The following is an 18,912-nucleotide window of genomic DNA, read 5'->3' as shown; positions in this document are numbered from 1 at the left end:
CAGAACCACTTCCAAAGAAACTTTCAGAAATGGTACAATAAAAACAACCCCCAAAACAATAACAAAAATTCACAATCTAAACTTTTTCATAAGTTTCCTGAAAGCAATGACTTTTTTTTTTTTTAAATCATGAACACTTATCCCTGGAAGAATCTTCTGCTGGGAGCACGGGGGTTACAACACGTGGTATTCTGAAACAAACAAACACCTTGGGGTCAGGTGAGTTCTTAGTGGCCATTGAAAGAAGAGGAAAGTCTCTGGGGAGTCAATGAATGGAGTAACCCTCACTTCCAAGTCTACTCCATTTCTTTCTGCAGAAGATTTTAGCAGAACACTGGGTCTATAAATGGAACCAGAGAGTGGGACCCCTCCCTTTGATATTCTACCAACACTCCATGCCTCTTTCCAGAAGGGACATGCATCCCAGCGTACTGACCAATTTCTAACTTGCGTCACTGCATTCTGTCTCTTCTGAACACCTCCTGGAACTTCATCTGGTCTTCATTCCATGTTGTAAACCAATATGAGCTGTTGGAAAATTGCCCTTGAGGTGGCTGTACTTCAGTACTGGGCAACATGACTCATGAATATTTTTAACACTCAAGGCCATATGCTCCTCTCCTTTGCGGAGCATGGAGCCAAATGGAGCTTCCTAAATAACACACAGTGTGGCAGCTACTGCCAGGCATACTGGGAAGAGGCTCAGAGTTGGCTGTGTTCTGACAGAGATGAGAAAGGTCTCTGACTTTAAAAGAGACTACCAGGACATGGAGCTAAGGAAATATTGGGAAGATAAAGGGCTTGCTTTTGGGTTCTGTTTTCATCTTTGATTCTATGCTTGATTTGTTTTACAAATCAGTTAAGAAAAATGCTTTATCCTAACTCAGCCTTCAAGTTAACCCAAGCCCTCTTTCTCCACCCTAGTGTCTCCAACGACTCTCAGGATTGGAAGGTACCCAAGGAGATGCTGCCCACAAACCCACCAGCACTCAGAACCATTGTCACAGAGGAAACATCCCTCTTTTCATGATATGACAAAGTTTCAACATGCAAAAACATCATGGGCTGGGGTAAAGTGGGAACAATTTTTAGAATAGTTTTTACAGGAGATGGGGCTTTGTGGCGAGGGAAAGGAAGATCAGAATAATAGACGCATAGTTGCTTGAAAGAGGGTGAAGACTGAGAGGGACCATATGGAAGAGCAAAGGCAAAGAAAGAAGAGACTGGGGGGTGCTTGAGATTCATTTTAGTCTTGCTGTGCCCACTACTTTCCAATGGCAATTTTGTAAATTTCCAACTTTTTTTTTTTTTTGAACAGTGATTTAGCATTATCCAGCTTTAGTTGGCCAACAGAATTTATTTTTGCAATTTTTCTGCGTAAGTGTAATAACCTGATATTTATGAAAAAGCCCAGCATTGTCAGATACTGTGTTAGGGAAGAGGGATCCGGGCATGAACAGGACTGATCTGGTTCCCGTCCTCCCAGATCTTTTGTTGCCATACTAGCATTTGATAGGCATCATGGGAACAGCTGTGTGGGGCTCAGGGTGGGTCCCTAGAGGAAATGAGAGCTAAGCAGACACTTTCATGACATAGAGAGACAATTCTGATCACCTTTGTAAGTCTAATTTCACCCTTGTAAAATTAGAAAGTGCCTCCTTGCCACAGACTCATTGCACCAGAGGGGAGCAACTAGGAAAACATGGTTAGCACGCGAGGATGAACAGAGCTTGTCGGAGAGCAAAAAACCTAGTGTGTCACCAACCGCAGGGGCCAAGACGGTGCTAGTTGGGAAATCCAATGTTGATCTTGAGTTTCTAAATGACACAAGAGGAATATGTAGCTGTGCCTTCTGCCCTTGCCAACCCCTCCCCCCGATGACCTCTGGTGAATAAATAAACGAATACCTTTTATTTTCTCCTGTCCCTGGTGTAACTTCCACTGTGCTCACCCTGCACCTTTCTGTAGCTGGGGATGAGGTTCCCGAAGCTCTGGTTCTATGGCCATGTCACCATAACAACACATGAGCATAAACAAGATCTGTCAGGAGTGAAAGAACTTCAAAAACAAATGCCACCAAACTCTTTATTTGACATTTGTAGCTTAGGGTAAATCAACTGCCCAACTCTACATGGGTGGGTTAGCTTCCTACAAAGCATGCCTAAAATAGCAGGGCATTAACATGACCTCCTGCCTTCAGTAGGTGTTATTATGTTTTACTATCTTTGACCATATTCCCATGATGCGGAATACTTTGAAGCGTAAAAAATGCAATCATTCAAGTGCTTAGACTATCCTGTACCAAATGGGATAAGGAAAAAAACAAAAAAACAAAAGAGTATTGCCCCTCCTATAGAAAATATCTTGGGGATGAAATGTTCACTTTTTGTTCAGATGGGTTGCTGTCTGTTATGCATGGCTTTAATTATTTTCCCCATTTGCTTTTATATGCCCTTCCACTCCTGTTGTGGCAGGGTTTTATTATTATTATTATTTTTAATCCCAGCAAAAAATGAAAAGATTCAATACAGGAAAAGAACAAACGCCGTGAAATCTGCAGTAATAATGTGTTCAGTAGGAACCGTGGTCATTGAAGGGTAGAGTTGCACACCTCCTCGTTCTTTTGTGATGATCATGTTTTTACTATTTCAAATTTAATACTTTTTCTAATATATTATATGTTACCTCCCATGTATTTAAGCTGTACTTAAAAGCATGCTAAGAACTGGTAATTCTTTAATGGTTGTTCACTTACAAGCGATTGTGGGTCATTACACAATCATTTAAAGGGCATTAATGAGAACCATTTAATGGTTTTAGTAGAATATCATTGTAAGGGACAGGGGAAAAGTTACTGGCTGTAAATTTTTATGACCATTTCTTACAAAACGTATTACTTTAAAGATTTATGTATGTAACAATGAGTACAATAAAAGCCATGCTAAAAATAATTTGAAATCAAAGTAATGCATATAGATAAGTCTTTGCTCTGCTGCAACTGAGTGGGCCCCTTTAAAAAAAAAAAAAAAAAAAAACCTTCCGTTTCTCGCCCCCCCTTTCTGCCTTCCATCCTCTCTCCCTTTCTGCCTCCCACCCTTCTTTGCTACTTCCATTTTCTTTCTTAACAGACATTTGTAGCACCACTGAAGATTTTATTTTTAATGAAAACCGTTACAGATTGAATTCTTAACTGATGTGTTTTTTCATTGGTTGGGAGTTGAGAACAGAGGGATACAATATAGCAGGACAGTATTGCCCAGAAATGCCCCACATAGAGTGAACCTTTGTTTATGGGCCTTTCCCCCATATATCATTATTTTAAACTATTTCCTCTTATATACTATAGGACCAAAATAGAAATTCCAGGGCTTTCTAGGACATCACTCCCTAAGGCAGGACAGGGGACTGAAAGGAAGAGGAACCAGCCCTGAAGCTACACCCATAGAAATCTGGAAAGTACGTGCAGAAAGGGCCAAACATGCACCCAGAGGAGCGCCCAGCGCCCCGCTCCACGCAGCTCCCTCTCGAGAAGAAATGGGTATTTGAGACACTCACTCTACTGAGGGAGTAACCTTATTAAAGTGCTTTAATAACACAAGTCACAGTATTATGCCTGGTTTTGTCCACTTGCGATTCTCGTGGAATACATAATGAATAAGACAATGCCCCTTTCCAGGATTCTTGCATAAGCAGGAGGATATTTCTAATTAAAAAGGCAGAATTAGCACTGCACATGAAATGAACAGAACCATATCTCTAGAAATGCCGAGATTTTACTGTTTGCATTAAGTAACACTTGTATTTCTCTCTGAATCTGCCCAATACCCATTACCAATGAGATGAAGATTTAAGATAACTTGGACAAAAGATGGTGAATTACAACTTTTAATTAAAATGTAGAAAAGAGTTGCTTTAACGTAAACATGATAATACTTTCATGATCATTAATTTTTTATGGAGAGAACAACAAAAGCAACCTGAATATTTTAGAACACAACATTATAAAGCCAGGCAAAGGGGATTTTCAGAAAGTTATGCATGTCCCAGAGAGAAGACTGTGCAGTAGCTACTCTTCATTTCTAGTCCCCTTAGAAACCTCGGCAGAATGCAGCCCCGACATTTGGATCCACAAGGATTCCTTCACGTGACATCTTCAGGTAGATCAAGTGATGACAGGAACGTAAGAGGATAAGACAAGAACTGGGGTTGACACCGCTTATATATACACCACAGAGCAATTCCACAAATAACTGGGAAGAGAAGAAAGGACTTCTTATGTAGACTATGTCTCTTGTTATGAAAAACATTTTAATAAATCTAATGTAAAGTAAAATATTATTGGTGTTATGTCCCAGATTGGGCGACTGCACAACATGATTGAAAGATTAGTGATTCTGTGTGTATGGTGGTTCCCTTCACCATAATTAGTCAATACTGATGCAAACCTAGCTTCATGCCTCCTTCTAACATTGTCTCCGGTTCTTTCCCTAAATAAATGTTCTATTACTTTTAAGTCTTCTTCGGCTCAGTGTGTTGAGAGTCTTCTTTCCCTCATATTATTCATGCTGATTCCTGCCAAGAATCATCTTAACTTTCCCTTGCCCATATGCTTTCAGTCTTGATCAGCTCAAGTCCACTTCTTCCATGAAGCCTTCCCTGACCACTCTAACCTAAGACCTGCTTCAAAAATCTAAATCTACCACCAAATACTTAGAGTCACAGGGAGACAGAACTGTTTACCATCTGGCAGGGCAGCCATGCTTTTGGATCAGTTAACTTTTTTGTTAATCACATCTGCCTTATAAGGCTATTGTGATAATTACATAAAAAACACATTAAGACAGCATCTGGAATAGTGTAGTTTCATAATAAATGTTAGTTCTTCTTTCTCTCTTTCCCTCCCTTTTAAATTCAGAGAAGTCTGTGTTTAATTCATTCAGGTATAATAACCTGTTGTATTTCTTTTCTTAGGACTTTAAATTTTCTTTGTTTTTAATTTTTTTTTCTTTATTGATTTCTAAAGAAAGAGGAAGGAAAGAGGGAGAAAGAGATAGAAACATCAATGAGAGAGAACATCAACTGGCTGCCTCCTGCATGCCCCGCACTGGGGATTTGGCCCAGAACCTGGGCACGTGCCCTGACTGGGAATTGAACTGGCAACCTCTTGGTGCATGGGTCGCCACTCAGCCACTGAGCCACACCAGCCAGGCTCAATTTTCTTTGTTTTGTAGACTTTCATTCTGCATCATCTCTCCCCATTAGGCTATAATCCCCACAAAGCCGGGACCCTTATTTCGGTATCATCACATTCTCTCCCTCTTTAGCATAGCCCTATATGCACAGTTAGGATTAATAAATATTTATTAGAGGAATAAATATTAGTCACTTTGTCTAATGTTTGGAAAAAAACTTAATTTCCACAAAACAAAAGCTCCAAATCAGCAACATTGTGTTCTATCTTTACATCCCGTGGTACATTGAGTTTACGTACAGTTGAGGAGGGTGTGTCAGTTGCTTCCAGGCTATGCCCAGTTGCCTGAGACGGCTAGCCCCACAGTCACAGGAGCTCTAACGAGGTAAGACCAGGCATTGAATTCCAATGTATGTTTACAGACAGAACTTTTTTAGGCCTAGGAATGTCATATCTTTGTACTTTCAGGCAAGTGTTAAAAAATAAAAATATTGGCCCCAAGGTAGTCTTGGGAAGTGAGCAGAGAGGATCATTGCAAACAAGGAAAATTAAAAATTAAGTTGCATGCACTATGATGGAAAGATGGCCTGCGGTCTTAGTAGTCAAAGGACAGTACATTTTAGCAGTTAACATTGAACTTACAAGATTCTTCCGTTGCTCAAATGGGGTTAGCAGAGCAGCTCTGAGTTCGGTCTCTGGTGCCAGACGGCCCGACTGCTCTGTGATCTGTCAAGCTGCACAGTGACTCTCTGCCTCAACGTCCTGACAGGTGAAGCAGAAGAAAAGTTCCTGCCTCCTACCGTTGCTTTGAGATGTACAGAGGGAACAGGTGTAAAGCCCTTACAACAGGGCCTGGTACAGCGTGAGGAGCATGCACAGACTAGCTGTTAGCCTGGAAGGGTCTGGGGACCCTCAGAGTGATTCGGTGGCTGTGTTCATTCCTTCTCCTCAGCTCTCTGCTCCTTCGGAAGGAGCCGGCCAAACGGCCTGCGGAGGGTGTGGGAGACTCCCGACCCTGCGCCCCCTCCTCTCGGTCTCAGAGGAGGAGCAGAGAAGCAGAAGCAGCACCCAGGGCAGCATTTCCCCACGTGCTCTCTGCAGCTGCTCCTACACCTTAGAAGCCATTGAGCAAAGGTTTGAGCCGCTTCTGGGAGGCCCCGTGTTCTTAGGCTTTTGGTGCTGACGCCTTTACGTGGCACGTCTGAATTAAGGAAGTAAAAAACTAAAAGGGAAAGGAGAGAAGCAAAAACTGAAGAGGAAAAGCTGCCCAAGAGGTGTAATGAGACAATGGAGAAAAGGGGGCCATACCACTTAAATATCTTCATCCCAGAGATGCCAATGAAAGCAAGAGCCATCCAATGTGTTATGATGTCAAATTAACAATTTCTAACAAAGTTAAGTTCTTAGAATAAAAAAAAAAAATGGTGGTGGTGCCTTCAGACATTATACATCTGACTAGCAATTGGGAATGTAATGATTTTGTGGATTCTGCTGGGAGGTTGCTACACCCTTACAAGATGTGCAGTATTATGCCTCATCTGAATTTGAAGCAATCTCTAGAAAGAGAAAGGTCAGTTAAAAATAGAGTCCATTTTAATGCTGTTTACTCTTGCCTTTGACTGGAGTCCAAACATGACAACATCTTCTTCTCATTTACTTGCAGCAGTATTATTTTTATATAAAGTTTGAAACCATGTGCTTTGCCAAGGCACCCCTCCAAGAGGGTAAGCCCAATACTCCCATCGATCACAACCCTTCAGACTTTTTTTAACTTAAGGGCTTGTCATTTTGGTAGGGATGAAGTCTACCAAATACCAGCCACGCGGAGTTTTATTCCTTCATGCTGTGTGTGATAAACTTCAGGGGATGTATTGAACAACCAACAAAAATGAAATTTCTGGGGCCACCCCAGCAGGAAGACAGCATCACTGCTCTCACAGCAGCACTGAGCTTGAAGGCCCTGCCAACGGTCTGGGCTCACCGTGTAACAACAGATAAAATTCCTGGGGCGGTGGGGAGAACAGGCAAGTCTGCAAGCTCCTAAACCACGGCGTGCTCCTCTGCAGCTTGTCCCCCTTGTTATCATTGTTATTTGATTGTTGTTATTGTTATTATTGCTCTTTGTCTTCTTTGGAATGGTCTCCTATGGGAAGACAGAACCAGTTGCCTCTGGTAGGGTAGTGATTCTTTTGCATCACAGGGTATCATTTTCTCAGCTTCTTGGAGTTACTGAGTTGTTGTGAAAACCATGGGAGTTTGGGCTGCGGGCATGGAGGAGGCGCAGCTGGGGGTCGGCGCTGGGTGTGTGCCTCCACCATCCTCTCCTGGCCCTTTGAACTGATTCTTCACAACTGGGAAGAACAAGCAAAGTTGTCAGAACCCAGCTTTGTTTTCAAGTTCACTTCAACCATTACTTCTGAGGACCTAATAAAACCCAGGTCTGTGCTTTGGATTGTTGAAAATGAGATTCCAAGCTTTGGGAGAAAGTTAAGATCGAGATACATTAAATACACACACACACACACACACACACACACACACACACACACACATCAGGCCTTCAAGAGCATAGGGAAGACATATCCTCAAGCTCTCTGTCCTTAGAAATGGGTTAGAACATCCCTAGCAAAGCCCTAAAGAAAGTGCACTTGCTGGAACATTGACCGAGATATTTGGAAATCTCTTTTCTGCTGGAGGTAGGAGAGCAGAGACCATGTTAATTGCAAGACAATGAGCAGAGAAGCAGGTTTCAACTCTCATGCTCTACCCGGGCCAGAGAGGGAGATTACAGGGAAAGCACAAAGGCACAGGCACGGGGCGGTCGTCCGCCGCCCAAGGGAGAGAGATGAGCATCACAGGATTCGCTGTAGAGGCCCATGGCCAGCACAATCTATTAAATAGCTCAAGTTAGTCAATGTGGAAGAAATTTTTAGACACACATGCCCAACCATATGTGCATGGCCAAGATTTAAAATAGAAAAGTGAGAGACTGTTGGATGACTGAGGATTTTTCCCTTGCCAGGAAGTCCTCCTTAAGGATTTCATAGCTTGCAAAAGAGAATTGTTTGCCAGACGAGCCAAGAAAAAGACACAGAAGATTGGGACCTGCTTCCTTAATGATGAAATGTCACATTGCTATGTAAATCAACCCAAAGGAAAGAGGCAGGCACGATTAAGATGGCTTTGCAGAAACAAGAGAGGTTTCTCGACATCTCCCCCTTAAACTGCTTTAACTCCTCAAAAGTCAGGGCTGGAGGCACACACAATGGCACCTTATTGGTGGCTGCACTGGGCAATAAGGGAAACCTTCCACCAATTCTAGGTGGCAATAAAAAATTACATTGTGTGGCCCCAACTTATGAATTCTGTTAAGTTTATGGCAGACCAAAAAGCTACCCCACCAGGTTTCCCTCTCTTCTCTCTCTCTCTCTCTTTCTCTCTCTCTCTCTCTCTCTCTCTCTGTATGTATGTGTTCCTGTACGTGGAATGAGATACTTAATAAACAAGAACAATACCATTAGCCACCTGAGAATCAGTTTTATGAATTTTCGATCACAGCAAGTATTTTTTTTTATTGTTGACACTATTACAAATGTCCCCCATTCCCCACACCCTTTGCACACCTTGACCCAGCCCAAGTAGATGTTTTTAAGTGGTATTTTGCCACCAAACACCTGTCTCAGCAAGTCTGTACCTTAGTTACACTCTCTGATGGCCCACCATTCCATAGCATGGTGTGAGAAACACTGATACAGCCTGTGACGGTCAATTTTATTATGTCATTACTCAATACCTACAGTTAAAAATAGTATGGTCACTTTGGGGGAAAGTGTGGTTGGATGACAGCATAAAAATAAAACTATTATCTCATACCTTGGACGTTCGGTAGTTCAGGGTTCTGACCCCTGGGTCATTTGCTATAACCGATGTGTTTCAGAAGTACTGCAATCACATCTTCTAGAAGTTCCATCCCGGGAAACTTCCTCCTAAATTGTACCATCCATTTTTTAATTCACTTAGGTTCCCATAATTTTATGCCTAGAGGGGGCTTTAGAATTGATTTAAGCAAATTCTGTCATTTCACAGAATAGAAAGGTGAGGCCCTGAAATGTTAAGTGAGTTGTTATAGTCCACAGCTACTTGGTAGGAAAGTCGCTGTGACTTTTTTTTGGTCCTTTCCCTTCTGGTCTAGTATGCTTAATACTATACTGAACTTCAGGGTTATACTGTACAATTAACTCTTCAATGTCCCTGGGAATAAAATGGATCTCTCTACCAAACACCAGTCTTTCTGTTTAAATCTTAGCTTACTAAGCAAGCGTGATCTCTGATGACCCACTAGACGGAAAGAATTCCTTACCAGAAACCAGGGGAAGACGCACGGCTGCTAATGAAAATCAAACTGGGATTGTCTGAGTTGCATTAAATATCATAGCACATTACTAATTCATGCTGGGAACAGTCCTGCATTATGAAGAAAATATTAATACGACGAAAGACTGGCCCGTGGACCACCTGGAAATATCTGCCAAGCATAAGTGTACCCACAGGGTAACAGGAATCACGGCTTCACAGGCGGCGACCTGGCGGCCACACTCCTCTGGGACCCACCCAATCACCTCCGCGTGGTCGGCGGCTTTCTTTGGAGTGTCTTCTGTCGAAAACACCAACTAAGTGCCAGGGGTGGACAGTGCTCGTGTACCTTCTATCTATGCAGGAGCCAGGCTTCAAGGAGTCCAACTTCGTGCTAGCAGATGATGCCGCAGCTGGCTGGGGAAACCCCTCCCCGAGTCTTCTAACCACACCTCCATCTCTCTAACGCACCGGCTGCGATTTGATCTCCACCTTTCTTGTCAACCTCGGTTATTCTTTTAGAGCACATTTGGGGAAGGCTGCTGAACTCCTGACAAACTGGGTGCTGTCACTCTTGAGGAATCTCACCACTGGGCCAAACAACCTGCCTTCCCACCTCTTTCTTTTCTGCTCCACCTTTCCCAGAGAGCGCAGGGCAACGGAAAGGGGATTCCACCGGAAATTTGGAGACTTCGTTCCAGTTCTGACATCTCAACTACATGGCTTTGGGAACGTCACTTGATCTTTCTGAGCCTTGGTTTCTTCATTTGCAAAATGGAAGAGTTCAAGAAGAGAAACTCAAATGTTTCTGTTTTCGTATTCTGGGACCTTCTTACAGCACAGGACTATTGCCAAAGAGAGGATGTCTGAGATCAGGAAGCCCGCATTAGATAACGGCTTGAAATTCTTTTAATTACAGTGTCTAACAAATCCTGAGTCCCCAACAAATAAGTAAGTGCTCAGGGCAAGAATCCCAGCACCATTTATTGCCCTGCAAGTTTCTGTGAAATACTAATGTCAAGTACTAATGATGGTACTTGAATTACTGTATGTACTCAGGTAATTACTGTATGTAATTTGCAAATATGTAACAGCATGTACATTGTAACAATAAGGATAACAATACAGTTGATAACAAGTTAGGCTTATATAAGATTATTTTACTTCGACTTTCAAACAATTTCATAAACATGGGCTCATCTATTTTCTGAGTACCCCATAATGCAAGATACGGCTGAGGACAGAGAAAGGGAGGGAGTGAAGTGTACATCCACATTTTGGAGACGAGCAATCCAGACCCTGACAAAAGTGCTGATTTCCCCTGGGTGACACAAAGCCAGAAACAGACCTGGGAACATGGACCAGGATTCCGGGTACGTCGCCTGCTACTCAGAACACACGCCTACCCCCGCTCCCCAATCTATAGTACAAAGTTTATGACACGGCATTACCCAGCCACTTTAGGGTGTCAGCTTCCTTTACAATTTTATAAAATATCATTTGGAAGGAGGAGGAAATTTATGTGTGTGCACTAAGAGCTCTCCTGCCTGCCCACCCTCTTGGGATAAGAGTTGGTTGGTTTCACCTGAACAGAGTTGCAAATACAAGGCACACACTTAGTGTTGTGAAAGCCGTGGGGTTTGTTTTTAATTTAAAGAATGACTCTGATTGGGCCACACATTTTAAGCAGGCACCGTATAATACAAATCCGCTGAATTTACTCAGACAGGAGCAAGTTATGCCATCCTAATACTGTCTAGAAACCAGATGTATAGTTACTGTTTTCTTTTTCTTTTCTTTTTTTTTCTCCCCTTATTGCTGTACAAAATTAGGTCCTCAGGATACTGAGATTCCAGAGACTCATTGTCTTGCAAAATATTCAGGTGCCTCACGATGATCTACAATAACAAACCTCCAGCGCTACAGCAAAACACATATAAAATGTGAAAATATATGTATGTATGTATACATAAAATGAAATATAGATGCGATATGAGAAAGTGAATCAGAAACACAAAGAGGAGCCAGGTAAGGAAGCGGGGAGATAGCTTCCCTTCCAATCATGTGAACAGAGAAACAGAAGGGATGCTCATTCGAGTAGTTTACCAGGACACCAATTTGTTCTGTGATTAAGAAGCATCGGTTGGAGGAGATTGGTGAGGGAGATCAATAGACTTGTCTTCATTCTTAATTCTTCTTTAATATCTCTGTCTCCACAGGACAGCTGAATCAGAGATGTAGGGTCAATCTTTATCCACCAGGGGGCTGCACTTCAGAAAAAAACAGAAACCCCAAAACAAAGAACTAAAAACAAAGATGGCTTGGTCTACAACAAATAAATCAAGTTGACACCAGCACCCTCTGTCCTCCAATTCCCAACTTTTATTCAAGTGTTGTCATGTTCCTGCCCAACAGACGTGACAAAGATGAGACCTGGAGGATGGAGGGAGTCGTGGAGAAAGTGACTCCTTAATTGTTCAATGAAGTGATGGTGCAAAGCACTGACCGTGGTCTTTCACACCAAGCACACCATCAGTGTTATTCCTCCACAGCCCCATCTTTCTCTACAATTTAAACTAAGGGGAATTATTCCCTACAGTCCAGTGGTGTCATCATCTGAGGCTCACAGTAACAAGGTCCACCTTCCTCTCTCCAGGTCTCCCAGGTTCAACCTCTCTGGAAGTGATTCTTAGGAATAATTTTGCCCTCCAGGGTACATATGCAGTGTCAGAAGACATTTCTGACTGTCACAACTAGCGGGAGGAGTACTACTGGCATCTAGTGGATAGAGGCCAGGGATGCTGCTAAACATCTTAGTGCACAGGACAGTCCCCAACAGCAAAGACTTATCCAGCTCAAAATGGGAATATTGCCAAGACTGAGAAACCTTGTCCTATAGTGAAAGGGATACCTGGCTACTGCCACCAAAGTGGCTGCTGACATAGCTCATTGAACTCTGCATCACTGACCTAGGGTTAGTTTAAAATCTCAAATGTAAAATTTCCCCTGCTTCACAGTGTGTATGTTGCATAGAGCTAAGTGTAGGTCATGCTCACTGGCACACCTTCTCAAAGATGTTGTTGTTTTAAGCCTTCCATGCCTATAACTTTTTAAGTTATTTGTATGCCACACACGGGCTGTCACATGTTCTTTAAAACCTGTTCCCTTTACTTCCGGGACACACTGACTACATTTCCCAGCCTCCTCTGCTGTTGGATGGCCATGTGAGTAAGTCCTAGCCAGTGAAATGTGAGAAGAAGTAATAGAAACATTTCTAGGCCTGGCTCATACAAATGCACCCCATGATCCGTTATCCCCTCTCTTTCCCTTGCCCCTGACCATATACCAAGGTTCCAGCAAAAGAATCCAAGGCTGAAGGGGTGGTGGTTCCACCAGGTGAAGGAGCCTTGGTCCCTGAAGGACCTTACTGAGGACAGCTTGCTAACACTTGCATTGAACTTCATGTGAATAAAAAATAAAATAAGCCATGGAGAGTTGGGGATTATTATAGCATCTACCATTACTTAGCCTAAATTAATACAATATGCATGTATTAGTTTAACAATTATAATTCAAATTTTAATAATTCAACGTTGCTTTACAAATGTTTGTCAAAAGCATGTTGCTGTTAAGTTTCTGATTTAGATTTTCTACAATGCCACTGAAATTTCTTTTTTTTTTTTTAATGTAAAACTGACTCATATTACTATGTACCTTACAGAACTTCAATGTCTTCCTGTTGCACTTAGCGTAATATTTTTAAATGCTTAGCATGAGTCACACATTCTTTCACCATTGTAAAAGAACATAGTGCTTGAGGTAGAATAACAGGGATATGTTGTTGAAAGGATAAGCTTTGCCTCCCACTGTAGGTAGCTCAGCTACTCCTTTCCATGCTGCTAGCAACTAGAGTGTAGGCTCAGGCAACCTAACATTCCTATTCAAGATTTTGAATCTTAAGAAAGTAAAACAAAGCCACAGGAATGGTTGAGAAATTATTCGGGATGGGGCTATAATAACACCCAATGTCAGGAAGGTAGTTGCAGTGGCATGCATCACCCAGACTGTTCTTGCAACAGGACCTCATCTGTGCTGCCCTACTGCCTAGCATTCTTTACATCTTGTTCATTTCTGAACTTGATTATTAAGTTTCCTATTGATTTTGTGAGCAATTACACATTTATTTTCTGCTTAAGTTAACCAATTTAGAATTTATTGCCTGCAAGCAAAACCCTCACCTCTAGGAATGTAAGCTCCACAAAGGCAGGAACTGTGTCTGTTTTGTTCCACATTATATCTCCACTCTGCTACACAGTGTCTAGTACATTATAGAAGCCGGTTAAATATTTTTGGAGTGATTAGCTGGTGTGGCTCAGTGATTGAGCACTGACCTATGCACCAAGAGGTTGCCAGTTTGATTCCCGTTCAGGGCACATGCCCAGGTTGTGGGCCTGATTCCCAGTGGTAGTGGTGGGGTTTGTGCAGGAGGCAGCCAATAGATGTTCTCTTTCATCGATGTCCCTGTCTCTCTCCCTTCCTCTCTTTTTAAAATCTATAAAAGAAAAGTTATTCAAAAAAATGTTTTGAATGAATGAATGAGGATAGCAGAATATCATGCAAAAATTACACATCTGTATCAGTCACCAAGGCGTGTACCATTCTTCCACTGCAAAATCAAGATTTAATAGAGTAGGAGATCAGTATTATAAGGAAGGCAGAGCTGAAGTAGATGAAAACTGACACTTAATGTGATAAGAGAAAGGTACTGCAAGTGAGGCAGTGCTGTTAAAAACTTGTTTGGAAAATGGAAAATAGACTTTAACTCTACTGCCTCCTGATGGACAGTGCAAGTACTGTAATAGCTACAGCTTTCAGCTAACGGCTGGCTAGCATTTTTCCTTCTCAAGTTCTCCAGCACTGCTTCTCAAAATGTGAAGGTGTGGTATTGGAAAGTCAGAAAACAAAGGTTCCCATCCTGAAAAGTGATTCCATCTCTCTAACTCTAGCATCCTGGCTCCAACTGTTTTAATCATTTGCAGATTGGTTTTGAGAATCCAACAAAATAATGTATTTTATAATGCTTTACAAATCAACACAGTATCATATAAATGTGTAGAAAGATAATTATGTTCATGACAAATAAATCAAAGTGTTAATGGTGGAGTTAGACATCAATTCTTGAGTTTGGCTAAGAATGAATTCAGAGCCAAGAACTCTAATGTAAGAAATTTATTTAGAAATTCACAGTAAAAGAAGTGAGCCTGCTGGGCTGCATGGACCCAGGAAACAAGTTACAGAGGCAAAAGAAGGGCCCTTGGAGCTTAGGAGAAAGAAAGAAAGAAAAGGCAAGCACCCAAGGAAGAAGGCACTGCCTAAGAGAGAGAGAGAGAGCGAGAGAGAGAGAGAGAGAGCGAGAGTGCACGCAAGCATTGGATCCTTTGTCTTAAGGATTTTCATCTGTTTTCTAAAGGCAGGGATTTTAGGGGAGGTCTTAGGAGAAGATCTCAATAAAATATTCATCAGTTTTCCAGGTGTATCCTTTCAGTGTCCTGGTTGGCACTGGGGGAGGGGGTCATCAGTCATTACATCTGGTCCTGAGGTCAGCTATGGTATTGTTTTGTCTTGCTTTTGCTGCTTTTCTGAGCCTGGAGCTGAAACACACTGAGGCCTAGATGGTATCTCTAGTTTGACCAAAACTCTGTCTCTGTGCTCAATAGACTAAGGCTTTGTTTCTAAGATTAGTTGATGTGGGTCAGAAGCTCACAGTCCTGAGGGCGTAATGTTTAAGGGAATGGTCATGCAAGGGCTTATGGGAGTCTTATGAGGCTCTTCTCCTGCCTTCTAATTCCTCCTCTAAGGGGGTCTAAACTGCATGACTAGCCACATGCCAGGGGAGGAAACATCACCCTGGGGCGAGGTCCTAGCCTTTAATAGTTGTTTTTTCTAGCTTTGCCTGTTGCTAGGCACCTAGGTCTTTCTGCCCTGGTGACATTATTCTATACCTGGCCTATACTTCTTGCTCTGTTCATGCCTAACTGCCTACTTCATCATAAGAAACACTTCCATCTCTCAAGAAAGCAGCATGTATTTCTACAGGGTAGGTTGCAAATGTAGGTTACATTGTAATGGTACTTTCTCTTCCACAGGTGGGAATCAGCCATTCTTGTTAGAACTGCTCCCTAGTCATATAAATCTGTTGTTTCATGGAGGTTTCACTAAGGGAATGAAGGTTTGTGCAGCATCAATGAGGAAAGAAATCCAAATGAGATTTGGATGGTGGAAATTCAGAGAAGCTTTGCGTGGCCTTGGTACAATCTGACACGGTGAAACTGACTTCAGTTTTTCTGGAGAACTTTATGTCCTCTCCTATTCATTTAGTAGCATACCCCTGAATTGTCTCACGGGGCATAATAATCACTGAAGATAGAATCTACTTCTGATTTAAACTTCTCATGGAAGACAACGGGGACATGAACTAGCACAGCCAAACCTTGTGATTCCCACTGCAGAAAGGTAGAGGAAGCCCCGGGAATGCCACCACGCAGGGGCAGAGCAAGAGGCCAGCCGATCCTCAGCCATTTTAGTCTCCAGGAGAATTTTGAAGCTGCCATTCAAGTGCCATATAAAAGCACAGGGACTCTCCATCTGATGGCTTATGCTTAAAGCTCGTTTGTAGGGTTTGATCAATTCTATCACTGAATATGAATTTAGCGTTTGATTCCCTTCAAAATGTTAAAGCCCCACAGGCATTAAATACCCTGTGCAGGGTGATATTAAAAAAGTGTACAGGAGGTTGACTCGGGGAAAATCTGGGTTTTGATTCTGGCTCTGCCGCCAAACTAAGTTGGTGCAGCCAAACTGGAAGTCATTTTACTCATCTGCAAACTGAGTGTTGGAGTAGAATGGGTGCATTTCAAAGACATTCTTGCAGTCAACTTCTTTCCTTGAGTCAACCTTTCATTCTTCATCGATGTTCAGTAGACAAAAATGTGTATGAGTGGAAGCACTGCTCTGCTTGGCACACATGTAAGGACTGGAGCCAGGCTAAGGCTCTCTGTGGAGCAACTGTGGAAAGATGTGGACAAGCTCAGCTCAGCTCTGAACTCCACAAAGCACTAGAATTGAGAACTTGTATCAAGTTAGGAGGACAGCAATGGCAAGTTTGGGGACGGCATCCTTTTCCTCAATCAAAACTGGACCTAATGTGGGTTCTGGTGCCACTTAGGCAAATGGTGGGATACTGGACCTTGAAGATGGGGAAATGGTGGTCCATTCCCAGGGATATAGCAGGTGAGCATCCGCTAACCACCTGTGGCTGGCTGCACAATCTGATGAGAAATATCTATGAAGTTTGTGGAGAACTGTAAGTCTCTCTGTGTCTCATGCAATGCCCACTGCATCCCAACCTTCTGCAGCTGCAGCCAGTGCCCACTGGAAGCAGATCCATTAGCTATGAGTTAGTCCCTCACACTCTGCCCTACAGATTGAATGGGGTGAGGGCAAAACATGGAGAAACAAGTTGGATGCAGAGAGCCAGAACCTGCCTCTTGCCATAGTCTCCACATAAATCACCTTTAAGGAAGCAACTCTCTTCAAGAGATGATCATACTTATCAAATCATCAATAAAAAAAAAAAAAAAAAAAAAAACGGAGGAAGGTGTCAATTGGGAGGAAAAGGAGAAACATCCGTAACAAAAATAAATTAATTAAATATCTTTTTTAAAAAAAGAAAGAAAAAAAAAAACAAAACCCAGACAATTTCCCTTTCTGAAACATGAGGTAAGTCTGAGGACCCACATCTAAAACCGCATCCCTGGGCTAAGTTCAAATCGAACCAAAAATGTTTCCATTCCAAAGTCTCAGCCTTCTGCAGAAAGAAGTTTTTACTTCAGAAACTCCAATACGCTGATGAAAAGTGAGTGCCACAAACACACACTCCAATCTCATCGGGAGCAAGTCAGAACCCACACCAGAGCTCACAGGAGACTCGCGGAGGAGAGTCCGAGTCGCCACTGAAACAAAGGCCGGGGCTCTGAATGCCAGCCCAGCAGGCGGCTCTCGCCTGTTCAGTGGGACTCGCTCTTTGATGTGTGTTTTTTAACCGCCACTTTCATGTGGTGATGGAAGAAGCTAAGAGCAAGGTGGTAGCATTATGTGAAGACCAATGCTTTCCAATGCCCTTTGCCCTTCAGCAGCGCCAGGCACACAAAGAAGAACCACATAGCCAGAGAAGCCTACCTGTTTTTTTTTTCCTTAAAGAATATATGTGCTAGCAGAATCTAAAAGGGTGAGAAGGCAAACGCTCTGCAATGACAGAAAAAAAAAAAATTTGGTGGGACCACTTAGAGAGATAGATTTGGCTTAAAATAAGAGTCCACTTACAGCTTCACTTGGAGTATAACCCACATTAAAATTATTTCTGTGCAATTAGTTTAAAATAAAAATATCCCGGCGTGTGGCAAGTCTTTCACACATTTATTTTCAGGAGCGGAAGGAGGCGCAGCAGTAGACGGAACAGGACCTGGGGCCTCGGGAAAGAAGCAGGTGTGTCTCGTTTGACAGCCTGCGTCCCTGGGAAAGCCGAGTAGACGTGCAGCAATATTTTTATATATGAAATGCATGCTATTCTAAAGGCATGTCACGGAAAACTCTCTTTTATGATGGGTAAACAGAGCTTTTCATTCTTCTGGGTTTGCCTAATGAGGTTGATTTTACTTGAAGGATTTGAGCTGCTGTTTGGGGTACTCTCAGGGCAGCAAATCCCCTCAGGGCATCTTTAAGAGCTATTTGGGGTCAGCTTACCCAAAAAGGCCACATGAGGAAGGAGCCAAAAGTGCACTTACTATCATTAGGTAGAACCCGACAAGTAGAAACTCTTAGCTGCTCCACGGAACCACAGACGATGAGGTGTTTTCTAAAACTGGGATGGGGGCCGACGGTCCTCAGGAACAGTGCGGGGGCTGTGTCCCACAGGGTGGATGGGATATTATCTGGGACCACATTTCCACATAGCCAGGGTTCAGAGGCAGTGCCCAAATGTGGTCACCTTTCCTGGCTTAAAGGAAGCAGAGACAGAGCAGAGAGTCTCTGGTACCCTCAGGGGGCACCAAAGCTGAAAACCCTCTGTTCTGAGCTTCACAGGGAGAAGGGTCAACTAAGCAGGAAGAAGGTAAGATGTGAAAGAAGAAAAGGAAGGTCAGGAGAGGGGGAGAGAAAGAAGCAGGACCCTTCAGCATATCACGGTAAAGGCTACAGGACGCGTGACAGAACTGGTGAGTTTTTAAAGGATTGGCTGATTATGAAATCATGAACAAATCCCAAGGTGTTAGTATTAAGTGTCTGCCCACGTACTATGCACTATACCCCCT

The sequence above is a fragment of the Molossus molossus genome, unplaced genomic scaffold (assembly GCF_014108415.1).
Source record: "Molossus molossus isolate mMolMol1 unplaced genomic scaffold, mMolMol1.p scaffold_m16_p_15, whole genome shotgun sequence".
Lineage (NCBI taxonomy): Eukaryota > Metazoa > Chordata > Mammalia > Chiroptera > Molossidae > Molossus > Molossus molossus.
Note: the sequence above shows the minus strand (reverse complement) of the source record.